General features: G+C 43.9%; 1 pseudogene; it reads left to right on the top strand.

Annotated features, from left to right (window-relative positions):
• The first annotated feature begins 5,606 nt into the window (after positions 1–5,606).
• Positions 5,607–8,623, top strand: LOC109992683 (E3 ubiquitin-protein ligase TRIM35-like; annotated as a pseudogene).
• Positions 8,624–26,454: the final 17,831 nt, after the last annotated feature.

Below are 26,454 nucleotides of genomic sequence, written 5' to 3'. Positions count from 1 at the left end.
CCCCGATGAAAAGTGTCTCTGGATTCATTTAATTATTTCATTTAGAATGGAGAGTTTCCTTTTGTGTTTCTCTTTGAGGAGAGTTAAAAACTCTAACTTTCATATTTGGATAAAACTGTCCACACCTGGATTTAAGATTCATAGCACTTTCCAACCCAGGTAACAAAGTGCGAAACAACAGACAATACAAGATTAATATCATAGGGTAAAACCTTTTCGGTAAAATAGTGTCTTGAGTGGAGAAATAAAAAGTTGGTCTGACTCTGCAGGTCTGATCTCCTCTGATAGGGTTTAGGGTTCCACAGTCTGGGGTCCCTGACAGTAAAGACCTGACCCCCGTTTAGTTTTCAGCCTGGACCCTTGGAACAGCCAGCAGAGCTCCACCAGAGGATCCTGGTTCATAAGGGGTTAAAAGCTGAGAAATGATGATTACACTAAATTCAGGTGACATCTAAAGTCCACACCATAACAACTCAACTGCTGAGCAACAAAAGAAGCAAAATGACTCAAAAAAACTGGAGTTCACTACGAGGAAGAAAGACCAATGACGACAGAGACAAGAGAATCACAAAGAAAACATCTATAAGTTTAACTATTTCAAAGGTACAAAAAGAGATCAGCTCACAACCAAGAAACACAAAATGATTTCTGAAACAAGCCAAGTTCGTCAAGAGACAAGAAAACAACCCTAAAGCAAACAAGGGATAAAAGAGTCGGTCAAAGAAAGCACAAACAACTTTACTAAGAGATTCAAAACAAAAAGAGAGACAAGAGGACTACAAAGAGAGAGATTGAACTACAAAGAGAGACAAGAGGACTACAAAGAGAGAGATAGAACTACAAAGAGAGACAAGAGGACTACACAGAGAGAGATAGAACTACAAAGAGAGACAAGAGGACTACAAAGAGACAAGAGGACTACAAAGAGAGATAGAACTACAAAGAGAGATAGAACTGCAAAGAAAGACAAGAGGACTACACAGAGATACAGAACTACAAAGCGAGACAAGAGGACAACAAAGAGAGCGATAGAGAGACAAGAGGACTACACAGAGAGACAGAACTACAAAGAGAGACAAGAGGACTACACAGAGAGACAGAACTACAAAGAGAGACAAGAGGACTACACAGAGATATTTAGAACTACGTAGACAAGAGGACTACAAAGAGAGAGACAGAACTACCAAGATGTAAAAGGAGACAAGCAGAAGATGTCTACAAAATAAACAGCCGAGTTCTCAGAGGAACAAAACAACCAGGGCCCGACTGAGAAGAGATTTTAGGGCTTACATCGATATTAGGATGGAATAAAATCTGTTGAACAGGCCAGGGTGTAACCTGGGATTGGCTCCAGCCCCATGCAGCCCCGAACAGGTAAAAGGCAGTATAGATAACACATGGTAGATTAGAGTTTTTGCAGAGTGGAGGCTGAAATAGTGAAGAAAACTTCCATAAATGTTTCCTCTGACTCCTCCATGATCCACAGACGTCTGGTAAGAGGTGCAGAAACACAATAAACAAACGCACCTCCTCCAGATAAAATCAGGAGGAGCTCAGAAGTGATTTAAAAAACAAAGACTCCAACCATCCTCACTCTGCACAGCTGGACTGCACAGTTCATCATGCTTCACCATTGGGCCAGCAGATGGCGACAGAGCACCATGTCCTCCCTGCAGCCCGGGTTCATCGGGTACATTATGACACGACTCCCTCCATCAGCTCTGTCCACTTCTGCTCCTCACAATGACACTATATGGTGGCTTAAATCTTCCAAAGTAGATTAACTGTGTGTGTGTGTGTGTGTGTGTGTGTGTGTGTGTGTGTGTGTGTGTGTGTGTGTGTGTGTGTGTGTGTGTGTGTGTGTGTGTGTGTGTGTGTGTGTGTGGGGGGGGGGGGGCATAATTGGGAATTAATCTTATCATTTAAAGGACAATTTCAATTTCCCATGGGTGTATTAATTGTGTGTACATGTAATTGGGCCGCTTTCCCGTCGTAAATGGACCTTTTTTCTGTCTTCTCTGCAAGTAATTACATGCGTATATGACTGGGCTGAGACATCGCTCAGCTACAGCGCAGCGACGTGAAATGTAATTTGAAGAAAGAAGCTACCTGAATCACCTTTACTCCCCACAGAGCCTCCTGGAATAATTATCATCCTTAACTTAAAGCAGCGTGGTTAATTCAGCCTCACACCACCCCCCCCCCCCCCACCTCAATCTGCACCTCCTGGTTCAGCGTTCATGTTGCTGGCCTCTTCTCCTCTGTGCATGAAATTAGTAAATCCGATAATTTGGGTTGATTTAAGAATGCAAAGGGAGACGGTGGGGTCACATGCCCATAGATAATCAATACTAATTACCATTTAATTCCCCCCCCACCTCCTTTTCTACGAGAATCACGTGAGTCTGATCTCATTGGACTGATTAAAGGTTACAAATGAAGGGTCCTCACTCCCCGATTCTCATCAAAGGCCAGCCGCATGCTCGCTAACTTTGTCTTCATTTAATTCTACATTGTCTTCAGACAAGGCCCCAATTATAAGCTCGCAGTGAATCTCCAAAATAGCCCGCGCACATTGACCTTTTTAGATTAAAAGCACATTCCCTCTCACTCTCATGCAGCTCCACTCCATACAGTCCAATCTTCTCCACTAATGAAGCACGCTGGTCAGGATTTCTAGTCGCTGTAATAACAACTGAGAAAAAGCAGCGTGGACATGCATCTTGTCAGTAATATCTCTGCACTGTTTCTCTTTAAGGTGCATCATTTATCACAGAGTAATATAGAAATGACTTCTAATGGATATCCAGATTTTCATCGTTGCTCTTCTTTCAGCGGACACCCTTTAGGTACTGACTTTTTAAAGGAAGTAGACAAAGCCACCTTTAAATCACGCGTTAGTTTGTAGAATTAGGTTGTTAGGAGTTGAGACGAGAGTGGATACAGGTTAGTTTATCTCTTTGCTGGTTGACAGGTCGCTGTGGTAGTGTCTTAGACAACTTTGTTTATCCCAGAGGGCAATTCGATTCCACAGTCCACCCAATGCATACATTTACAAACAAACAAACAGCAGCAGGAGATTAATCCGAGACAAGCAAATCAGTATTGACAAAGGTGAGCGGTTGCACACTGATACCGTGTGGTCTCCCTGGGTAATGACACCCACAAGGGCCAGACAAGAAGCACAGCAGCATACCCAGATTTATCCTCTAGTTTACTCTAACCCTCACATTTAAACAATTCCAGACCAATTTCTAAACTTTGCATTTTGGCAAAGGTATTTGAAAAAATCATTAGTGAACAACTGAAGGATTTTTTGGATGCCAATAATGTATTATTTAAGTATCAGTCAAGTTTTAGAAAAAAATATAGCACTGTTACAGCTGCTCTTAAGGTTTTAACTGACATTATTGAAACAATTGATTGTAAGCAATTTTGTGTAGCTGTCTTTATCGATTTATCAAAGGCCTTTGATACAGTTGATCACGGATTATTGATCAAAATCCTCCATCAAGTTGGTTTATCAAAGCAAGCAGCCTCCTGGTTTGGCAACTATCTGTCAAACAGAACAATGCGTGCAAATGGCAGGACCCACCTCTTCCTTTTTAGAAATCTCAAAAGGGGTGCCCCAAGGTTCGATACTGGGACCTATTTTATTTTCCATTTATATCAATAACGTGTGAAAATTTGTCAAATGCCATGTATCACTTTTATGCTGATAACACTATCATCTATTGTTGCTCAGCATCTGTTGCACAAGCTTTTGAGTTTCTGCAGTTTGCTTTCAATGTTGTCCAGTCTCGTTTGAGGCTCATGTTGTTTTCACATTTAAGTGGAGAAACAACAAATGTCCCATTGATTTTAACTTCTCAAGGAAATGTAATCGAACTTGTCAAAAGCTACAAGTACTTGGGATTTATTCTTAGTGTGATCTGTCTTTTAAATCACATATTGCCAATTTGGCCTCTAAACTTAAGCTAAAGTTAGGTTTGGTGCCTTCTTATTTATGTTCATACCTTCAAAGAACCAGAAGCCACTATGCCTTGTGTTCCTGTGATGTCTTTAAACTGTCTGTGCCTCGTGTCCGCACTGAGCTTGGGAAAAGAGCGTTTAGTTTTGCTGCTCCCACTGCATGGAACTTTCTCCAAAATGAATTGAAAATGGCGGATCTCATTTTGCTTGAAGCCTTTGGCTCGATCTTAAAAGATAAAATACACGAGACAATTGGACAGTGCCTGTGTTTCTGAATTGTAATCCGTGATCAAGATTCTGCACTTTATCTGTAAATCAATTTGCACATTGTAAATTGTTGTTCTCTCTTAACTTATTGTCTCTTTATCATGTAATGCTTTTTATGACGTGTGCTGCTGCCCTCTTGGCCAGGTCGCCCTTGTCAAAGAGATCTTGATCTCAATGGGTTATTTACCTGGTTAAATAAAGGTTAAATAAAAAAAATGTCCCCGAGAACCACTGTAGTCTCATTTAGCCACTTGTTAGCAACCGCCTTTTTATTTTTAAGGACGTGTAAAAACTTCAAAATTCACAAGTGAGGGTATTGCCTAACGTAGTTTATGTGGTCTAACAAAACGCCAACATCTCTTAAACTTGTGTTAACCACAGACCTTATTTCAGGCGTCTAACCACAAACCCGTTCAAAATCCACATTGACTTTTAGACGATAGATCCCATGGCGCTAAAATGCTAACTTACTTCCGGATTTTAGGACTCATTCCAGTGGCGCCCTATACTAACCCCTTCATGAAGAATCGGTAGGCCGACCCAAGATTTTCAACCAATCAGATTAATTAAATCTAAAATTGTGCAGTTTGGACTTCAGAATGTGACTGATCAAACAGAACAAAACTTCAAATTGAAATACCGAGCCTTTTAGACTAAACACTTTTTCAGATACACATTCAGTACCAACTGAAAAAGGCTCCGGGACCCACTGTTGGCTCCCGACCCATCAGTTGAGAACCACTACATTAGCCCCGCAATGACTAAATCTGCCCCTGCCCACACACACAGTGCTGCGCTCCCCATCTGGCTCGGCCTATCCAGTCTCGCCTCTGTACCGCCTCTGTTACTATATCTCTGAACCCGGCACAGAGGGCGGGTCACTTGGTCCCCCATTACTTTTCTGCAACATTCATATTAAAGGTTAAATGTCTCAGAGACGTAATCATCAAGCCTTGAAACAGCAGCCTGCTTCTGTATGCAGCTGTGCCATGCTGTGTTCAAGTCACATCACAGAAACAGTCATTTCAAGCTTCAAACGTGTCACGTATTCTTTCTCCAAAGGTTAAATTAAAGGAAAGCAGTTTTTCCTGGATGTGCTGAAAACAATCTCATCTCATCTCAAAGATGATATGCTATTGAAACTTTGTGAAATGATCCAATTAGGGGTAAATGAGTTGAACACTCAGCTTTTGATATTTGTGTTCATCTGTTGAAGAACCAAAGAAGACAACTGTCACTTTAACACTCCTTATAACACTGTGTATTTAATGCTTAAACATTATTATCCAATCAGACTTTAAAACCAGAAACATACAAACACAGCTCCACCCTGTATGACTGAACACAGACAAACCAGGAAACAGACGCTCTCTCTCTCCGTGAACACACACACACTGAAACACACACACAGACGATAACTTTCACTGTGAGAAATAAAAGAGACGACTTCCACAGAGAGACGACAGCTTCAGGAGGGAATACTGGGACTACTGGAATACTGCCACTTAAACCAGTTACTGACTGAACTCTGTAAGAAGCTTTAGAAAAACACAAGTCAAAGTAAGTAACAGGAAACTGTGTGGAGGAGGAAGAGGAACCTCAGCAATCTGACCTGTTTGTGCTGTTTGAACTGTCCATACCTGTCGGGAGTTTTGCTTCACTCAGAGGAAAATGGCTTCTTGTTCAGAGGAGGATCTGTGCTGTTCTGTCTGCTGTGACATCTTCAAACATCCTGTCCTCCTGTCATGTAGCCACAACTTCTGTAAAGCCTGTCTGCTGAGATGGTGGAGAGACCACCTATTAACTTGGCATTAAAGAACATGTGTGAGGCCTTCTTACTGCAGAGAGATCAAAGAGCTTCATCAGACTCTGAGGATCTCTGCAGTCTGCACTCTGAGAAACTCAGACTGTTCTGTCTGCATCATCAGCAGCCAGCGTGTCTCGTCTGCAGAGACTCTAAACAACACACCAACCACACATTCAGACCCATCGATGAAGCTGCACAAGATCTCAGGGACGAGCTCCAGGAATCACTGAAGCCCTTAAAGGAAAACCTGAAGCGATTTAATTAAGTCAAAAAAGTCTGTGATGAAACAGGAAAACACATCGAGGTCCAGGCTGCAAACACAGAGAGACAGATAAAGGAACAGTTTAAGAAGCTTCACCAGTTTCTAGATAAGGAAGAGGAGGCCAGAATTTCTGCACTGAAGGAGGAAGAGAAGCAGAAGAGTCAGAGGATGAAGGAGGAGATGGAGGTTCTGAGCACAGAGATAGCAGCTCTTTCACAAACAGTCAGAGCCTCAGAGGACGAGCTGAGAGCTGCAGACCTCTCATTCCTGAAAAATGACATGGCTGCAGTGCAAAGAGTCCAGCAGCTCCCCCTGCTGGAGGATCCACAGCTGCCCTAAGGAGCTCTGATAGATGTGGCCAAACACCTGGGCAACCTGAGCTTCCACATCTGGAACAAGATGAAGAACATGGTCTCCTACAGTCCTGTGATTCTGGACCCAAACACTGCTAGTCCAGACCTCATCCTGTCTGAAGATCTGACCTGCGTGAGAGGAGGAGAGGAGCAGCAGCTTCCTGATAATCCAGAGAGGTTTGATTGTTACTGCTCTGTCCTGGGCTCTGAGGGCTACAGCTCAGGGACTCACAGCTGGGACGTCGATGTTGGATAGAACACATCCTGGGAAGTTGCTGTGTGTGAGGAGTCAGCAGACAGGAAGAGAGACTTAAACTCTGGATTATGGAGAATACAGTTTTATGAGGATGAATACACAGCATACACCCCATCACGTGAACACACTGAACTGTCAGTGAGAGGACGACCTCAGAGTATCAGAGTGAATCTGGACTGGGACAGAGGAAAGCTGTCATTCTCTGATCCTGACACTAACACACACATACACACCTTCACACACACTTTCACTGAAAAGCTGTTTCCATACATTTGGAGTGGAGATTCACGTCCTCTGAAGATAATACCACTGAAGGTCTCTGTAACAGTGAAACATTGATGATGAAGAATTCGGCAATGCTTTTGGATTTTGTGGTAAAGGCTGAAAACTATTTCAGACATCAGTTGTCCTCTTCCAAACAGAATCTGAAGGAATACATTGATTGTAAAGAACAAGATATGTAGGCTACTGGGACTGATCTTTGAAAATCATTTAAAAAAAGGCTAAATTATAAACCTGTATGTCAGTTATATGTGCTGATTTCAATCCATTTATGGCAGAAATACAGAAATAAGATGCCAGAAATGAGTTCATCCATAGGGGAGAGATATATGATTACACCCTGAGGAGTTCTCAATATTTTAAACCTTTATATTTTTCATGTGTTTGATTGTTCTCTAACTTATTCTATCACAGAAATCAGCAACATAAAGGTCTTTCTGACTTTGTTACTGTTTTCATCTGAAAGCTGTCCACTTTCTGTGGACGGTGTTTTCAGGTCTTTCCTTGAAAAACTGAACATTCATCATGGTTCATAAGCGTCATAGTTTGCTCGCTCAGTGAGGGGAAACAATGACATGAAACTCACACTGACACATGACAACACCTGGCAGGTTATGTTGAGTCTTTAGGAAATCTTTGTCTATTGATTTGCTGTGTGAGGAAGAGGACTGACGGGGAATAACACACGCTAACAGTTTTTTTATTAACAACCTGATAGATTCATGGATTCAGCCCGCTCCGCCGTATTCTTAATTCATGTTCATTTAATTCTGTTGCTGAATCTTCTTCATTTGTTGTTCAGTGGAGGAATCAATATGTGCTTTTGCTGTTGTCTTCATTTTATATTTACTATGAGATAAATTGTATGATGATGTAAATAGACTTTTGATAGTGATGTCTGGATGTAGTGGGGTTATAAACCTCATAATCCTTGGAAGAGCAAATCTAAATGGACTCCTTCCAAACCCTGCTTCCGTCATTTTATCGTTGAACTCAAACAGAACTGCAGCTCATTTGAATATGTGACGGCCTGCAAAGTCTTTATCGTGTTTGAAAGAAATTAATTTAGCTTGAGATGTTGAAGAACTCATAAATTATGAACATCAGACGCTCCATGGTTTGTTCAAAGTTTATACTTTATTTTTGTACATTTTACAGAAATAGTTACAACTGTTGTATGATTGATTGTAAACCTCTTGGGTGTGAATAAAATGGTGGATTGAAACAATAATTTAGTGGGTTTTTATTTAACTGATTTGAATGATAAAGGTATCTTACTATATGATCAGACATTAAGGAAACATGCTATGTTGAAGTGCTGGCTTCTCTGACAACAATGCAGCAGCCAGTATGTCCTCCTTCTAACTTTAGATTCTGCTCCTGAATGCTCTGGATTTGTTTGGACCAGAGAAGGTAGGCGCTTTTAAGACACCCCCCACGCAGCCGTTTTGGACACCCCTCGATTTGTCAGATATGAGAGCAGTTATCAGGTCAACAGGTGTTGCAGTGATGGAAGCGGTCAAGAGAAGTGGTTCAGATAGAAGTGATTGTACCCGACCTAAAAAGCCTCTGCATGTTTCTAATAAGCTCCACGAGCAGAAACTGCTCAAACTAGGATCAATATTGGAGATGCTTTTGAAAAATGGAGAGAGGTTAGAACACAGAAAGGTTTACAGACCCATGCAGAGCTGGATAAACACTGAAGCTTCAGTGTCCACCACATGGTGACCTGCGTGAGCATGGACTCTAGAGAGGGGGGTGGAGGGGGGGGAGACAGCTCTCTACAATGTTTAGAATTTAGACTGCAGTACCCATTTTAAACACTAGGGGTCATAGTTACATACTGCTTCTTTAAGCATTGAAAATGTTAGCTTTCTGTGGAGCCTCCTGTTGCTAAAGACATTAGCTAACAGAATAGCCATGCTAGCTTGACTCAGCTAAACTCACCTCACAGTGTATCAACTCCACGTGCCAGATCCCTTCTGCTCACGTCTTGGCTCCTGATGACGTCACCATTGGTGCAAGGTACCCGTTGTGAGGATGTTTATTCTTCTCTTTTCATCCATATTTAAATACAGTCAATGGATTACACCAGCAGCAGGCAACCAGTGACAAACATAAACATGAAGCGTTGTCTGCAGATTTGAAATGATGAGAGGAGAGTCACATGGGCCAAATGGCAGCAAAAGCAACTGATAAAGAAAATCATTGACTTTGCTGATGCACACATTGAGGGTTTTTAATCATTTTCCTTCAGTCGTGCAGATCTACAACAACATCATAAGAATGAAGTGTCATACATTGTGCAGGAGGTGCGAGCTGTGTCCTCTGTGGACCGGTCGCTCTACACTGGCCGTTGTTGCGCACCAGACAGCTGGCCAGCGCTGTGTGGGGTCGGATATAAATGTCCTGGAAAAAGGTATCGAAGACAGGGGTACAAACAGTGGTGAGGTGCCCCAATCCAAGCGTCCTACAGAGTAGCAGAAGCTTTAGAGGGAGGAGACGAGTGCATTATGGAGAGGAGTGCACCGGAGGGGGCAAGCTGGGGGAGAGACCAGAGACCAGAGAAAAAGGAAATCCCAGTTTAAAATGTAATGTTGGTGAAAAGAGGGAAATAGGACGACATAAATATCAATGTTGAAATTCTATACAATGCAGAGGCTGTGAATGTTCAGTTTTCTTTGGATATATGGCAACAATAGCCTGTAGTTTAATCATGGTGTTTCTCTTCCTTAACGATTAGAATATTCAATCAAATTTAAAAAAGAAATGCATGTCATTTATTTTTCTGTCATTTGAAACATGTAAACACTTGTGGGGAAAAACGTGATCTGTATGCCTTCTTTTGTTGTGCCTATGTCTCCTCCTAACTACAATAACAGCAGCCTGTTGTGTGTAACACTGGTCTCCTGAGTTAGCATGTTCTTTTCAAAGGTGTTAAATACAGACACCGTCACAATCACCACAGTTTTTGTCAGGTTTGGTAAATCACAATGTGTGTACTAACTTAACTTGTTTGCATTTTCTCCTCCCAGTGTTTTGCACGTTAGGGCAGAAACGCCCCAGATTGAATATTCATTAAGTCAAACGTACTAAATGGTCAATGCGCGTTGTTTTGCTCATTTGACAGACGCAATCCTCACTGCATGCCATTAGTAGATCAGATAGCACTTTTTTTGCTGGTGGTATCAAGTTTGCACACGTTTTAAGACACGCAAACCTTTAGTAAATCTGGCCCTCAGTCAGTACATTTACACGGTATTGTGTTAGTGCCACTAAACAGGACTTTTACAGTCCATGTGAATATGTTAGTCCTCCTGACTCAGTCAGTAATGAATCAAACTTCTCAAAGTCAGGTTCACACAGTGTGACACTGTGGATGGAGATCGATTTACTCTGGCATGTTTACACCGTCATCGGACCCAAACTGGTTTAGATGTTCTGAGCATGCTCCACAGTTCCCGGGCCAGGCTTTGACCCAGAAGCCGAACTGCTTAAGAGCGTAGCATAGAAGAAGTCGCGTTGTAGTCAGCTATGGACGTATCTTTAATCTGTCAAGTTTTGTACCATCTGTACTATCATGAATCGAGCTTCATGATATATCGCCCAGCAGTACTCTAAGGGTGCACTCACACGAGGCGATCTGATCACCCTTAAAGTCCAGTTAGTTTGACTACTGTGACTTCTGTGCTCAAGCTCGGTACACTGCCTTGACCCTGGCACGCTTTGAAGAGGTGTGCCTTGCTATGGTACCATTCTTGCTCGAGGACAAGCACGAGTACACAACGTGGACAGCCTTCAGTGTTCTGTCTATATGTGTATGTGTTCTGACTAACATAACTCAGAATAAGACACAAAGTCAGTAAAGTAACCTTCATGTTCTCAGTGTTCCCGTTTGTTTTTTTAGTGTTTTTGTCTAGAGTCCGCTTGTCTTCTAAACTGAGCTCGCTTCATGATCAACTAAATCCATGCACGTGTTGTATTATGACGTTATGTTCAAGAGGTAACCGTGCTACACAGAACACGGTCGACTCAGGTGTGACGTCATTCCCAGCTCAGAGATCCGAGTTCTGAGGCAAATGGAACGCAGCATAAGCACGGTGACGGGACAACGGGGCCTAGTGGGACCAATCATTTACAAAATGAACACTGTGCTGCGATGAAGAAGACCTTAAACTAGAGATTGGGAACATACATTACTACTTTTGTTACGTCTTGTCATCTTTGGTAAAGATTGCTTTTGTGTTCATTGTTGCTGTTGAATGATTTTATTGTTTGATTACTGAGGAGTTGAAGCTTCATATTCAGAGTTGTGTTCCCCTCCATATCATGCTAAAGGTTTTGTGATAACAGCAGCAATGAGAGCCAATAAATCCTCCCGGGCCTGAGATTGAAAAAGCAATATATAAATATTTTTTTTCTAAATGAATCATACGTGTGACATTCAGGATGAATATTTATGAATAAATAAATCCATGCAGAAATAAATGAACACATAATGCATTCCAGGAGAGATGAAAAAGCACAGAACAGCAGAAGTTATAGATTTCTGATACGGGTCGACGGCGGTCCCTGAAGGCGGCGTGGAGGAGAAAATGCCACGCACTCTGCAAAACAAACAGGGAGCAAATCACAGGACCCGTTTTCCGGACACCGGATCAGGGGATTTGATCCACCTCGAGCACACAGGAGAAGCTCGGGCTTAAAAACAAACCCAGACGAGTCGCACTCCAATTTAGGCTTCCCACTATCCAAAGCAGGCGAGTGTGCGAAAAACACTCCTGTGAGAGTCTCCTTCTGACAATTAAGACGGCCATGGAGGCGTGGAAAGCTGCAGATTCCATTAGCCTCTGTGCTGCTTCCCTCTCTCTGTCCACTGAGCCCTTACTTACTTATTAGCACAAGCCCCTCTCCGCATTTTGTTAAGGAAGCGATTAGTGGAAATCTACATGAAAAGGCAATTTCTTTTCTCTGCCTTCACCCTCCCTCACAGTTCATTGACATCCGACAGATCTAAAGAATGGCGTCAGGGCGCTAATGAAAGCCGCTCTGCATCATTTGGGCTGTTATTCTTCTGCTGGAAGTGACTCGTGTCTTTATTTACTCGTTTCTGTGTGACAAACGGTCAGAGTTGGTTGGATTTACATCCATGCTGAAGCCCCCCCCCCTCCTCCCCCCTCCTCTATGTAACTATAAAGGCTGCGAGCTGTGGGCTCAGAGACTGCAGCTCTGCTTTGATGTATTGGAGTTAATATCTCCCTGACATTTCTCAGGACAGATTTTCATCACTGGATTCATCTGTACTTTTGGGGCTGTGTGATAAATGAGTCAGGACATTCATTTTCCTCCTCTCGTCTCTCGCTTCTGCACAGACGTGTGTGTGTGTGTGTGTGTGTGTGTGTGTGTGTGTGTGTGTGTGTAAATATGTATCCACTGTTGAGATGCAGGGGTGTGAATCTTCTCATGAGGCAGACTCTGTGTGTGTGTGTGTGTGTGTGTGTGTGTGTGTGTGTGTTCCAGTGGGCCCGAGCGAGTGGCGAGCGTACTTGTGGCACGGAATAGACGGCGGCGTTAATGGAAGTGACATTAATTTGACAGAGCGCTCACTAACATGCGAAGTCACTCGCAGTTCATAATAATAATATTAACTTGGCATTAACATGCAAGGCTGTCTGTTGCACCAGATGCTGAGACGTTCCTTTTTTCTTTTTCTTTTTTTAATCCCGGGGAGCGGGTGCTGCAGCAGTCTGCCTTTGTGGGCCACGAGTGCAGCGTGAAAACAGTTGGTGTCGTCTGCATCTCGGTTATCTGTGTGCTGAGTGAAAGGTGAACACACAGTTTTCACGATAAGATTCTCTGTTTGTTCCTCAAAGCAGAAGATTTTTTTGTTTGTGGAAAATCCAAAAGGGTTTCTCTTTCATACAAACTCTGAACGCCTCCACATGGAAGAATTCACAGAAAAAGAGAAGATATATGCTCATAGCATTACAGAAAAAACAAGAAAAATATACAAAGAGATTGATCTTAAATACTGGGCATGCAGAAAAATAATAGTTGATGCAGGAACACAAAATAGCTCAAGTCAGGTTTACTCAACAAAGTTAAAGGGCATAGATTATTCAAAATCACTCCCACAGCTAGGTGTTTGTTCTGCCCTCTGAGTCTGCCTTCTCACCATAAACAATAGGACATGGAGCCAGAAAGCCTGAGACACCCAAGTCCTTCTAGAGAGGGGGCGTGGTCAGACACAGCTCATTTACATATTTAAAGGTACAGACACAGAAACAGCCTGTTCTGAGCAGGGCTGAAAAAGAGGGGTTTATAGACATGATCAAATACAGGATCAGAGTGGATTTAGAACAAGAGACTTCACACACATGTTTTCAGGAGCTCTGAGACTCATTTAAACTGGATGAAGAGGAGGAGAATATGTCACCTTCGAAGCTCCTGCACACTGGGATATAAAAAGCTAAAATTAAGGTTTGTAAAATATCTTCTAATGGGTGAAGCTAACTACTACTCATGCACAAAAAGAAAGGCCTTAATTAGTCTAGTGTGTGCATTGTGCATTGTTGTGTTGCGGAGACACTGAAACTCCTCCTCCTGCAGCAGATCCTCCTGCAGCACTATGCACATAACTAAGAGCATGCAGGCTGTGGAGGTTACAGTTTAGGGAGCAGATTTAGACATAAAACCTGTTCACACTGCACCGAGGATACATCTTTTTCAACTTGATGAATGGCTACCATGCCCTTGAGCAGGGCCACACACACACACACACACACACACACACACACACACACACACACACAGAGGTGTAGCTGGTGGAAAAGCTAAAGGCTATTTAGTCGCAGCCATTAACACTAATCAAAAACCACTTTACCTGATAAGAACTGCAGAGTTCGTCCACAAAATACAGCCGCCATCATCCCTCTCCTCTAATATTGACCCGGCTTAAACAAGGTGCCACTAACAGGAAGCATGAAGGTGATGAAGAGATCCAGGTGAGAGGGCTAATTCGAACCAGGGACCAATCTATTCTGACCCCCGATGATTAGTCTGTGACAGATTAGATCACTCAAAACACAAACTGTAGAAAAGAAAAAAAAACAGTACTGCTAAATGTGTTAGAATAAAAAACAACATGCAGAAGAACACACACACACACACACACACACACACACACACACACACACACACACACACACACACACACACACACACACACACACACACACACACACACACACACACACACACACACACACACACACACACACACACACACACACACACACACACACACACACACACACACACACACACACACACACACACACACACACACACACACACACAGTATGGATTGGGCATCGAGCAGATCTCATGAAAGATGCAGTTATGCAGATTGACTTAGAGTGAGTGTATGCAGAATGGGAGGGGGGGGAGAGAGGGGGGGGGGTGTTGTGCATCAGCCAAAAAGCTGCTGAACAGTCAGCTCCTGCAGGCGACACAAACCTTGTAGTGTCACTAAAATACAATAATGCACAGGTTAACACATTTTAAAGACCATGGAGCACTTACTTACACCCACTGCAGATACCAACCACGAGACAATAAGACAAATGCAATGTCTTATAATAATATAATTTCTGGCATTGTGACTCATGCTGTGTGGGATACAATGCCAGGACTATGATGCCAATTAAAATATATTTGTTTAAAAAAAAAAGTCCAATCAGTAAGATGTGTAGAGAGTGAAATGATAAAGGTATCTTACTATCTGATCAGACATTAAGGAAACATGCTATGTTGAAGTGCTGGCTTCTCTGACAACAATGCAGCAGCCAGTATGTCCTCCTTCTAACTTTAGATTCTGCTCCTGAATGCTCTGGATTTGTTTGGACCAGAGAAGGTAGGCGGTTTTAAGGCACCCCCACACGGCCGTTTTGGACGCCCCTCGGTTTACCAGATATGAGAGCAGTTATCAGGTCAACAGGTGTTGCAGCGATGGAAGCAGGCAAGAGAAGTGGTTCAGATAGAAGTGATTGTACCCGACCTAAAAAGCTTCTGCATGTTTCTAATAAGCTCCACGAGCAGAAACGTGCTCAAACTAGGATCAATATTGGAGATGCTTTTGAAAAATGGAGAGAGGTTAGAACACAGAAAGGTTTACAGACCCATGCAGAGCTGGATAAACACTGAAGCTTCAGTGTCCACCACATGGTGACCTGTGTGAGACTTTAGAGAGGGGGGGGAGACAGCTCTCTACTATGTTTAGAATTTAGACTGCAGTACCCGTTTTAAACACTAGGTGTCAGAGTTACATACTGCTCCTTTAACACTAAATCTCTGTTCAGTCAGGATTATTAGAACAAAGAAACAGCCTGTGGTTTAGAAAATGTTGAAATGAAATTGGGCGCTGCCAGCAGAACAAAAGGCCTTGGTTCACCATCTGCAGGAACTTGTAACTTAACACAGAACGGACATGGCAGATGATGTGTGTCTGCAGGTCACACCTGTCCGACTGCAGAGCTGCACCTCAAACATTACGACGTGAAATGGCAGCTTCTTGTTCTTTCCTGAAATCAGTTTAAGTCGGACTAAAGTCCTCGTTATTTCCCTGACTTAACTGTTGAAACTAAATTAAGATTGAAACGTTCATTATTTTTGGAGTATAAAGACACTTAAAAGTTTGATCATGAAGTGAGAATAAAGTGTCTTAAATATGTGTCAAACTTACACACACTCTTGATTTAGTGACTTGGACTCATACTGAATCTCAAAGCAGCGGAGTACAGAGGATGTTGCTCCAGCAGAACATCTGTATTTGTACTTCAGAGGAGATCTTGGAAAGACACCTCGGAGAGAAAACACCTCTCCTCTGCTGCGTTCTGTTTCTTAAAGCAGCTCCTGTTTCATCCGTCAACTCGTGTTGGCTTCACCTCCCACACAACCTGCTCAGCCCGCCCGTCTGTGTCTGCCTCGTTTTTGATGTTTTCACTCTCCTGCACGCTCTTTACCCAGGAATACTGTAATTCAGCATGCAGCGGGAACGGGCAGACGGTGTTACAGCACCCACACGCGTGCCCCAGTCTGCAGTCTGAAGGTCGTCTGGGCATCCTGAGCGCAGAGGAGAGAAGATCATGGAGCACGGAGAAGACTGAGGAGGAACTGCAGTGTCCTCCTGCAGATTTCCATCGCTTCATACATGCATAATTCAATTTAATATTTTCCCATTTTATGGCTCTAAATATTCATGACTGATAAGAGCTCAAGGCGAACTTGTGCAAAACTTCTCTGGAAACTTGCTCCCTGTGCCGTGTGTTTCTGTCCGGAGTTGTTTTTTTACTCGTTGCCCCTTTCTCGAACAAGATCAATATCTCCACATGGCTGTTCGCCCCGCACATTGTGTTGTGTTACACCAGCGCGGCGCAAATGAAATAATGAACTCACGGCCTGACACAAAGGCAGATGAAGGCATATTTGAACATTCAGAGTGAGAGCGAGGGGGGAGAAAGAGGGAGAGAACATTCCCAAAATTAATTTTCATCTCCAGGGTTCATGCATATTTAATAGAGAGCGCTTGAATATCATAGGGTAATACTAGCCCGGCGTGCATACAGAGGCCGGGGCTGCCGAGAGAAAATAAACGACCGTGATCGTTGTCATGAGCAATAACTCTCTGTAGAGCCAGGAAACAAAATAGCCAGAAATGCTTTGATGAAGGGGGGAGGAGGAGGAGGAGGATGGGAGGGAGAGCGGGTGAGACAGAGAGAAGCTGCAGCAGAGGTTAAACACTGGCGGAGTGGCGCTCCCTTTGGATGCAGCTGCTTGGCTGCCGCTCTTTGTTTTGGAGCAGGGGAGTATGGGATGTGAGTACGGTGGGGGGGGGGGCGGGTGATGGCTGAGTGACAGTAGTTGACAAGCCCTGTGGACGGCATCCCAGGAGGCTCAGTTTCCGCCCCCCCCTCCCTCCCTCTCCTGCTTCCAGTGAGTAAACACATCACAGAATCAGCACATGCATCAGGAGCGTATAGTACACGAGAAACCCTTGAAAACATGCACGTTTGACAGGTCTGAATACTAAACCCTCTTTTTTTTTTTGGAGTGCACATGAGACATGAAAGCCTCGGCAATAATCAAGCACACAACATATGTTCCACATGCACATATGGTGCTGATAATATGGGGCTGTGTTAGTGTGTGTTTCTCCACCTGTGTGCTGCAGGTAGCGCAGCATGCACTCCGTCTACTCACCTGTTTAAAGTCTCCGCTCTCCTCCCGCATTCATCCCACGTGTGACCAAAAATGAGGCATGAAACAGCGTTGTCATGCTGAACAGAATTTTAATTACTGACATCCTCCTCCCCTCCGTGTGTGTGTGTGTGTGTGTGTGTGTGTGTGTGTGTGCGTGTGTGTGCTCCCGATAGGACTGAAATAACGGTGGAGGGGGAAAAAAAGGAAAAAGGAGACAGTCACATTAACTCGGTGCTATCAGAGCTGCTGCTGGAGAAAAAAGACCAAATTAGAGCGCAGTATTAGCACCATGCGGAGCCATTCAGCCACCTGAGTGCAATAAGAGAAAACACGTCCATCACTTTTCTAAAGCAAGGGAGGAAGACAAAGCTAGACATAAAGTCTCCCACTGGACGAATGTCAACGTCACTTCCTCAAGAAGAAGCTGCCCTTTTTAATCCTGTGTGGTGCAGAGCGAGGCCGCCGGAGATTCTGAGGTGAGGAAAGCACATTTGGTGCCGTCATCAGTTTGAACCATCTCTCATATCAGAAATCTGGTTTGTTTTTTTTACTTTATCGACATCTTCATTCTGTTTAAGTGACAACACAATCTTTTCCTGAAGGATGTTGACACACAGGGTGTCACAGGATGTCGGTGTGACGTCACAGGATGTCTGTGTGACATCACAGTTCTGTTACTGTCCAGAGTTTGCATCCACACTCCAGTTGGTGCTAAAGTTTAGGAAACATTGGTGCTGCTCCTTCGATTCACCTTTTTGTCCTGTGAGCACCTTTTGTTTTGTCTTAATTAAAGACACCATTTTTGCTTTTTTCTCAGCCTCTGGATTTATGTGTGGATGTTTAAGCTCAGTCTAATGTGTGTTTGGGTATCCCCTCACATGCTCCTTTAAATTTTCCTCCAGTACCGACACACCTGGCACACTCAGCGCATGTTTCAAAGCAACACAACAAAGAGTTTTTTTCTGGATACGTTTCTTTATCAGAAATCACGGCTTGAACATGCACAGGACAAAACGGTGAAGATGAAAAAGATGCTAAGCATGTTAAATTGACATGCAGCGCTCATGCTAACTCGCCCTGAAAGTCAAGTAAAGCTGGAGTCTCTTTGAGGAGTCTCTGGTTTCCTCTGCTGAGCGCTCACTCTTCAACTTTCTGAGATGTGAAGCCGACTTAAAGAGCGACGTTGATCTGAATAAACTCGCCTGATTAGGACGCTCTGCCTCTTCCCTCCTCCTTCTGATCCCCAACCCCCACGCCGCCGTTGCCGCCACTGTGGCTCGCTCTCTGACAGCTCAGGGAGCCCCTCTAACTCATCTCACCCGCCCCCCCACTCGAGCTCAGACACCCCGCTTGTTTTATTTCCCATCCGCTAAATTGAGTCGTAAAGACTTGTAAAAATAACGACGGGAGCAGCGGACGGGACGTGTTTTCATTTTTTTTCTTCTTTGCGCCCTCTCCCTCCCTCCCTCTCACCCACGAGATCCCCTTTCTCTTTCCCATGAGTCCCAGGTGGGCCGTTTGTTGATTCATTTAAAAGCTGTGACACGTTAACAAGAGCGAGGGGATATTTACAGAATCCTGACCCCTGGAGAGGCTGAATTCATCCGTTTGAAGGCAGGTGTGTGCCACATTTTCCCCCTCTTCTTCTCAGCTCGACACGAGCCAGGGGGAGGAGGAAGAGGAGGCCGATGTGAGAGGTGCAGACAGATGTGAGCATCTCAAAGCAAACATATGGATTCATGAACCTCATGAGGTTAATCTTAAGGCCTCGGCGTGAGAACACACACAATAAATCCCACTTAGGCCAGGAGCAAATCAATCTTTCATATTCTGCTTTACTCATTAACCATCTCAGCATCGATTGCAATTCCTGTGGCAGTTAACCCGTGTTTAACAAAGGCAGTAAAATGACGGGGGGGGGTTGAATTCAGTCTGGAGCAAAACAATTCATTAGTCGCAATTTGGAGGGTGTGTACCTCATAAATCATACTCTGCACCAGCGTATAGAGTGAAAAAAAAAAAACCTTCTCCCCCTGAAGCTTGAATTCCTCTCAGCGTACAATAGAGCCACAAAGTTATACAACCCTGTTAACATGCATAAAAAATGTATGCATTAAAAAAATGTATCACTCCTGCAGCATTTAATCGCACACTTATTGAGAACTTGCTATGATTTCTACCCTCCCTGCAAAGTAAGAAAAAAATCCATTAAAGTTTATTGTATGGAGTGGAAATATTCCTCCAGGACAGTGTGACAAGTTTGACGCAGACGAAGGAGGACTGCTGCTCCTCCGATGGTCCCCCTGTGGACTGATGGAGCGTGCTTTCTGCTGCTCAGACTGATGTCCAGACTCTCTCCTGGGATGGAGACACCACTTCCTGTGTGTGTGTGTGTGTGTGTGTGTGTGTGTGTGTGTGTGTGTGTGTGTGTGTGTGTGTGTGTGTGTGTGTCCTTGTACATGTGTACATGTCTGCCCTGCAGTCAGGTATAACTGGCACTCTCGCCTCCTTCAGGACTCGGTCATGTGTGAAGGAGGAGGGACATGCTCAGTCTGCTGCTGGTTAAAAGCTTTACGTGCTGCCCGTGTCACTGTGCATCTCTTGTCACTCATCTGCACCGAGCAAAGTGGACATCAGACAGTCGTTTCCATCCAGACGCTGGAGGTGACGTGTTAAAGCTCTCTCCTGATGCCGTGTTGGAGGTCACATCCTGCAGACGACAGCTGTGAACGTGGCTCTCAACATACACCTCTAAAAACTGGACTGTGAAATGAATTATAACTTTTTATACACTGTTAGAATCTATTCAGGATTCAGGTTTGGTCAGTCAAACAACGCATTTATTTAACCGCAATAAATCGCAGAATTTTTATTGAATTTCTTTAATACATATTTTTGATCATTTTATTGGAGGAACAGGACAGCAGACAGAGTCAGAAATCAGGGAGATTTTCTTCAGTCCGTGTCGTCATGTATCCCGGGATGTTTGCGCAGCGGTCCTTTGCTGTACACGATGAAAGAGGGCACATTTTAAATCGCGTCAGGCCGTGTGCAGCGGGTGATAGTGGCGGCTGAACACAGATTCATGACGATGCACGTTTCTGATTTTATACCGATATGTTGGTCACTCTGGTTGACCGCAGCGCGATTTTTAGATGAAAAATGACGGTTTAAAAGTGAGTCTTATACACCAGATGTTTTTGGTATGTCCTGCAAAGCCACATCTGATCATATAACTTGATCAAATCAAGTTATGATCATGTTATTTTGGGATTTCCTCTCACAACTACTGTACGAGTATTTGTTCAAACTGAAGGTGGGTTCCCTGATCCAAGAGGCACCGTCTCCACAAATGAGTAAACATGATTTGATTCTTCTTTTTATTTGGACTTCAAACAACAGTCCTAATGATTATATAACTGTCACGTCTTCATGTTGGGTTTGGACGCCGGCAGACGTCTCAGACTCCGGTGTCACTAGTGTTGAGTCACTTCTTTATCTGCCTGCTGGCTAGTAAACTCAAAGCGCAGCATCAAGCTGCTGTTTGTTTAAGCAGAGTGAGCCGACGCTTGCAGCTACACATTGTGGAGCAGTGAAGTGTTGATCAGGATCAAAGAGACGGAGCTTTAAGATAACAGAGTTTACAGTGTCCTACAGTGTGTTTGAAGACAAGCACACGGCGCCAGACACACAGAGAGAGAGAGAGAGAGAGAGAGAGAGAGAGAGAGGCAGTACCCATCAGCTACATCACAAACATCTCTCAGGTTTCTTTTTTTTTGTTCTCTTTGTAACCCAGATTTTTAATTATGCACACATTTCTCCTCTGGACCTCCACGACGGCGGCGGCTGACAGATTGGTTAAAGAGATGTTTTGTGGGACGCCTGCAAAGCCTTGAAATGCAGAAAAAAAAACAGGAAGAAAGAAAAAAACTGTCAACTCACAAGCCATTCATTGGTCCCTCAGAGACAGTCGGGTGTTACAGCGCGCCGCAGAGAGTGAATAGAGAGAGAGAGAGTATCATCCTGAACTCAAGGAACACCATTCAAAGGAGCTTGTAATATTTTCGGCACTTCAGAATTTTTGATTTAATCTAGAAGTTAGTCTTTTTATCCCGTGCTTCCATGGAAACGAATGAAGTTGGAGCAGGGGGAGAATAGGCGGGAAGGGGGGGGGAGGACTGATGAGAGGAGGGCGAGTTTCATTTTAGGAATGAAGAGGAGGGGATGAAGGGATGAGGATTAGCTGTCAGGATGAAGAAAAGGTGTCCGTCCTGCAGCTTTCTCTCTCTTCAAACTCCTTCCAATCACCTCTCTGTCCTTGACAAGCTCACACACAAAAGGTATTTATCGGCCCTCCTTTCATTAATTACCAGCCAATTAGCTTCTCCCACAGTGATGCCGCCGCCGCTGCAATACTGTCAAGTCAGTCCACTTAGCGAGTTCTGACACCTTCATGTCCGCCGCTTTCTTCGAACTCTCTGGGAGAAGTTTGGCACAAAGACTCCCTCGCCCTGTTAATGCGTCCATTAAAGCTGCGTTCACCCCCTCATATGTGCTTTCACTCGCATGTTAGGAGATTTGTCACTAAATAGCTATTTTAGCTAATTGGCACGGCAGCTTAGCGTTGTGTATTTGATGTTTCCTGCTCGACGGCTTTCATGTCAGCGATACAGGCTTATTAACGTGCAGCCCTCTGTGCACTCCTTCATTCAAAAGCCTCCGAGGGAAGAGAGTGGGGGAGGGGGAAAGTTTAGGATGACTTTTGGGGGGGATTGACAGACCCTGAGTAAGCTCGGCTAATTGGTTTGCTTTGAGACCGGCCCAGTGGGCTGTGGGCAAGGACAAACATGTGGCATCACTGACTTGTTAGCATGGAATTAGCCTCGGAGAGTGAATTAGCCCGAGCGCCTCCAGCCTGCAGCCGTCACACGAGAGTATCACACTCAGAGAGAGAGAGAGAGAGAGAGAGAGAGAGAGAGAGAGAGAGAGAGAGAGAGAGAGAGAGAGAGAGAGAGAGAGAGAGCGCTCTCCTCTCTGACGAGTGCAAAACAAACACACATGCACAAATGCTGATGCATCACACTGTTTAATGCAGCACATACAGAGTGCACACACAAACTCATTAAAGCCTATAGCCGGAGACTAAATACCCCGAGAGCTTCGAGCTGCGTGCTTTGCATTCGTAACAAATCAAATTCTAGTTCTAATAACAAGCTGCTGATCTTAACCCCCCCCCCCCCACTCCGAAAAAAACACCCGTCCTCGTGGGCAACGGGCATATTTACTGGATGAATGCAGACGGTAAGCATGTTAATGTGTCTACAGTTATGTGTGTGTGTGTGTGTTGGATGCTGGGCTGAGAGGCTGAGTCTGCAGCACATCATCCCACACACCGAGAACAGCGCCCGGGGTTGTTGATGAGTTCTTTAGCCATGCTGTGTGGACCCCCCTCCACACACACACACACACACACACGAATACACCCCCTCCCCTCCTCCTGGACTGAGAGTATGCTGACGGAGCAGCTGTTGAGATGGACTAACACACACACACACACACACACACACACACACACACACACACAAAAGTCTGCTGTTTTCCTCTTTGATCAGGGAGGCGTTAAGTTTGTGAGTTTAGTAAAGATAAGTAGTTGATGTTTAAGATGATTACGTGTGTGTGTGTGTGTGTGTGTGTGTGTGTGTGTGTGTGTGTGTGTGTGTGTGTGTGTGTGTGTGTGTGTGTGTGTGTGTGTGTGTGTGTGTGTGTGTGTGTGTTAGGGAGCAGTCTGTTGGCTCTCATTCAGATGTAGGTCAGTGTCGGTGAGTGTCGGCTGTGTTACATTTGAAATCAGTGTAATAATCTGATTAGTCTTGATGTCCTGTCCTTCAGAGCTGATACAACAAAGAGCTTTACAAACACACTCGCTCATCTTGTAGTTCTCCCCACAATCAGACTTGAGCAGAGTACAAACTTCCAAGATAGTCAGAGTTGGATTTCAGGGCAGATTTCCCCCAAAAGTAAGCAAAGCCCTGTAACTTTAGGGTTCTGAAGATTCTCTTGTCAGAAAGTCCTGAGGTGTGAGGTGTGTTTAAAATGTAAGATCTGATCTCGTGTGCCCCGTGCACGCACTCTGTCGATCGTTACCTGAACTAAACGATAGCCAATTGTGGAGCAAGCTGACTGAAGAAGGAAGCACAACAAGTCAACGAATCAATGTTTACTCACCTGCAGACCGTGCACACTCCTTCTTCATGACCCATAGTTTGTCTCCTTTTCTTTACAAGTTTTCAGTAAACAGTAGTCCAAAAAGCTACCGCTAATTCTCCCTGCCTGTCGTCCGCCATGTTTGTTTACTCTAAACTTGTGTTTTACGGTGAGAGATTAGGGACATTTCTGTTCGTCAGTGAATGAATCTGTAATTCTGTTGTGTGCTGTGATGGTTGTATCATTTGTTACCATGTGAGGGATCTCTCACATTTCTTAAAAATGACATTTGAGCCAGGCTTTAGTTTGCCACCAGTAGAGTCGCCCCCTGCTGGCCACACATTGTAGACACATCTAACACAACATGTGTTCACTTTCTAAACCATGAGTCTGCATCCTCTTTGTGTGTACTATCTATGATACCTAGTCCTTTATTATCAAGGTAGCATGCTAACTATATTAGAGAAAGAGCAAACAAGGACATTGGACACTGAAGGTATTCGATGACAGACGCTGCTGCTAGGACAAACACTGAGAGCGCCCTCTGCTGGATCAAACTGCTTCAGATGGCCCGGTGCCCTGATAGACTTTTTAATATTCATTAAAACGTAACATTACAGGTCGAATGTGAACTTTCTCCACCAGGTTTGAATGACTGTTGGAACTTCCAGCCCTTACACATAAAGAAACATGATCCAGACTTTAGATCGACGTGGGTTTAGAATGGTTGGAAGGAACCTTTCATCTGATGTAACTGTGTGAACTATATAGGATCTTACTGTTTATGCCCAAATTATTATTACTATTATCTATTTATTCATTTTTTTGTCTATGTTCTGTCATGCTGTCCTGTCTCCTTTTTTGAATGTTGTTGTTGTTTTTTGTTGTGTGTGTGTGTGTTAATGTGTTACTAAATGAAAATGCAAATAAAAATATTGGTAAAAAAAAAAAAAAAGAAAGGTTTGAAGGATTGAATAACTGTGAGACTAAAGACCTCACCTGATGTCAGCCAACATCTTCAGACTGCTCTGTCTGTGTTTGAGTCTTCAGTAGATACAGAACATGAGATAAAACATTAGCATGTTAGCATGTGCTGCAGCCGGCAGCGCTGACGGCAGCTTTAAGTTTGCAGCAGCCTTGAGTCACTTTAAAGCGTTTGTAAGAATGGCGAGCAGACTTGGACTAAAGATCATCAAACGTATTATATACAAACTACTTCATGTTACAATGTTACAATGTCACAATTCACTTAGCCGACGCTTTTATCCAAAGAGATGTACACCAGAGAATAAGTACAACTCTAATCTAGTCATACACCACCATTGAAGCAGCAGCAATGCAGGGTTAAGTGTCTTGCCCAAGGACACGTTGCTCAGCTGGGGATTGAACCCTTGACCTTCTGGTTAAGAGGCGACGACTCTACCAACTGAGCCACAGACACCCAATACTTCATGTTGATTGTTTTGCAGCTTCTCGTGCACGTGTTGCTGTGGATACGGCAGAAGTTCAAACGTGAAAGCATCCGAGTCGTCGCGGTCAGAAGATGTGAGAGCGAGGTCATTATCCACCTTCAGATGTAACAGCAGTGGAAAAGGTGCGACGGAGAGAGAAAAAAAACATGTTCTCAAAGGGCTGATTACAGCCGTGACCTTTTATCTGATGGCTCACTAATTGAATCATGTAGTAAATAGATGATGATGATGGTGGCGCTGGCGATGATAATGAAGAAAATGACTTTTTTTCTCCTTTACCCGGGGAGTACAGTGGTGGTAATAGAAGTAATTGCGCTTTAAATGGAGGGGCTGCAGGAAAAGTCAAAGACACGAGCATGACATGAATAATACAAGACGTAGCGAGATAAAACCAGAAGCCCTGAGCTTGCACTAAAATAGAACTAACCTCGCAATTATTACTGACAGAGAGCGAAAATGATCATTATGGGGACCATACACAGGCCGTTAGTAATTTAGAATGAGCTACTGAGCTCAAAGGTAATAGCACTGGAGGGGAGCAGAGCATGAATTTTTTAAAAGTTTTTCTACTGTAAAAAAAAAAAAGAGAGAGAGAGAGAGAATACACCTCAAACAAGCATCAGACGCAGGAGGAGGAAAATAAAAAGAGAGCGCGGCAGTCATTTGACGCCGCGCGGGGCAGAGAGTGAAATGATTGACATAATCAGAATCATAGTAATTGCCACGGAAATAACGCTGCCAATCAGGCAATCACGTCGCTGTGCAGGCGATGGTAATTGGAAAACATGGTGAGTGACAGTATCAGTGTGAGACGTCCCCAACGACACCTGCTCCATCGCAACGCAGAGCGAGTCGAGTCACGCGACGCAGACGGACCAGCCGGTTCATCAACACACCGAGGGAGAGAGGCGATGAGGATGTCTCTCAGGGCGGGCAGGTTGGACTGTTAAGAGTTCATTATATGATGAGTCAGAGCTGACACACGCTGATGTTTAACATTTACTCCTTTATTCACTTTTTATTTCACTACAGACCTGGATGATTATCTGACTGATGAAGTGCTGATTCAGGCGCCACAGGGGAACGATACCACAGATTAGAAGGTTATGACGCAGCAGAGAAAAGACAAAGCTGATGTTGAAACAAGATATACATTCCTGCTTCAGACGTCCTTTGGGTTTTACTTTATCAATCTTTTTACAAGACGTTTCTTAAAGGACACATATTCTGCAGATATCCTCTTCTCCATGTTTCTCTAACTCTAATATGTGTCTCTAGTCTGTCTACAAACCCCCAAATGATGAGTAAAGTCCATCCTC

Source organism: Labrus bergylta, chromosome 20 (assembly GCF_963930695.1).
Source record: "Labrus bergylta chromosome 20, fLabBer1.1, whole genome shotgun sequence".
In the NCBI taxonomy this organism is placed as follows: domain Eukaryota; kingdom Metazoa; phylum Chordata; class Actinopteri; order Labriformes; family Labridae; genus Labrus; species Labrus bergylta.
Note: the sequence above shows the minus strand (reverse complement) of the source record. Positions and strands in the feature narration are given on the sequence as shown.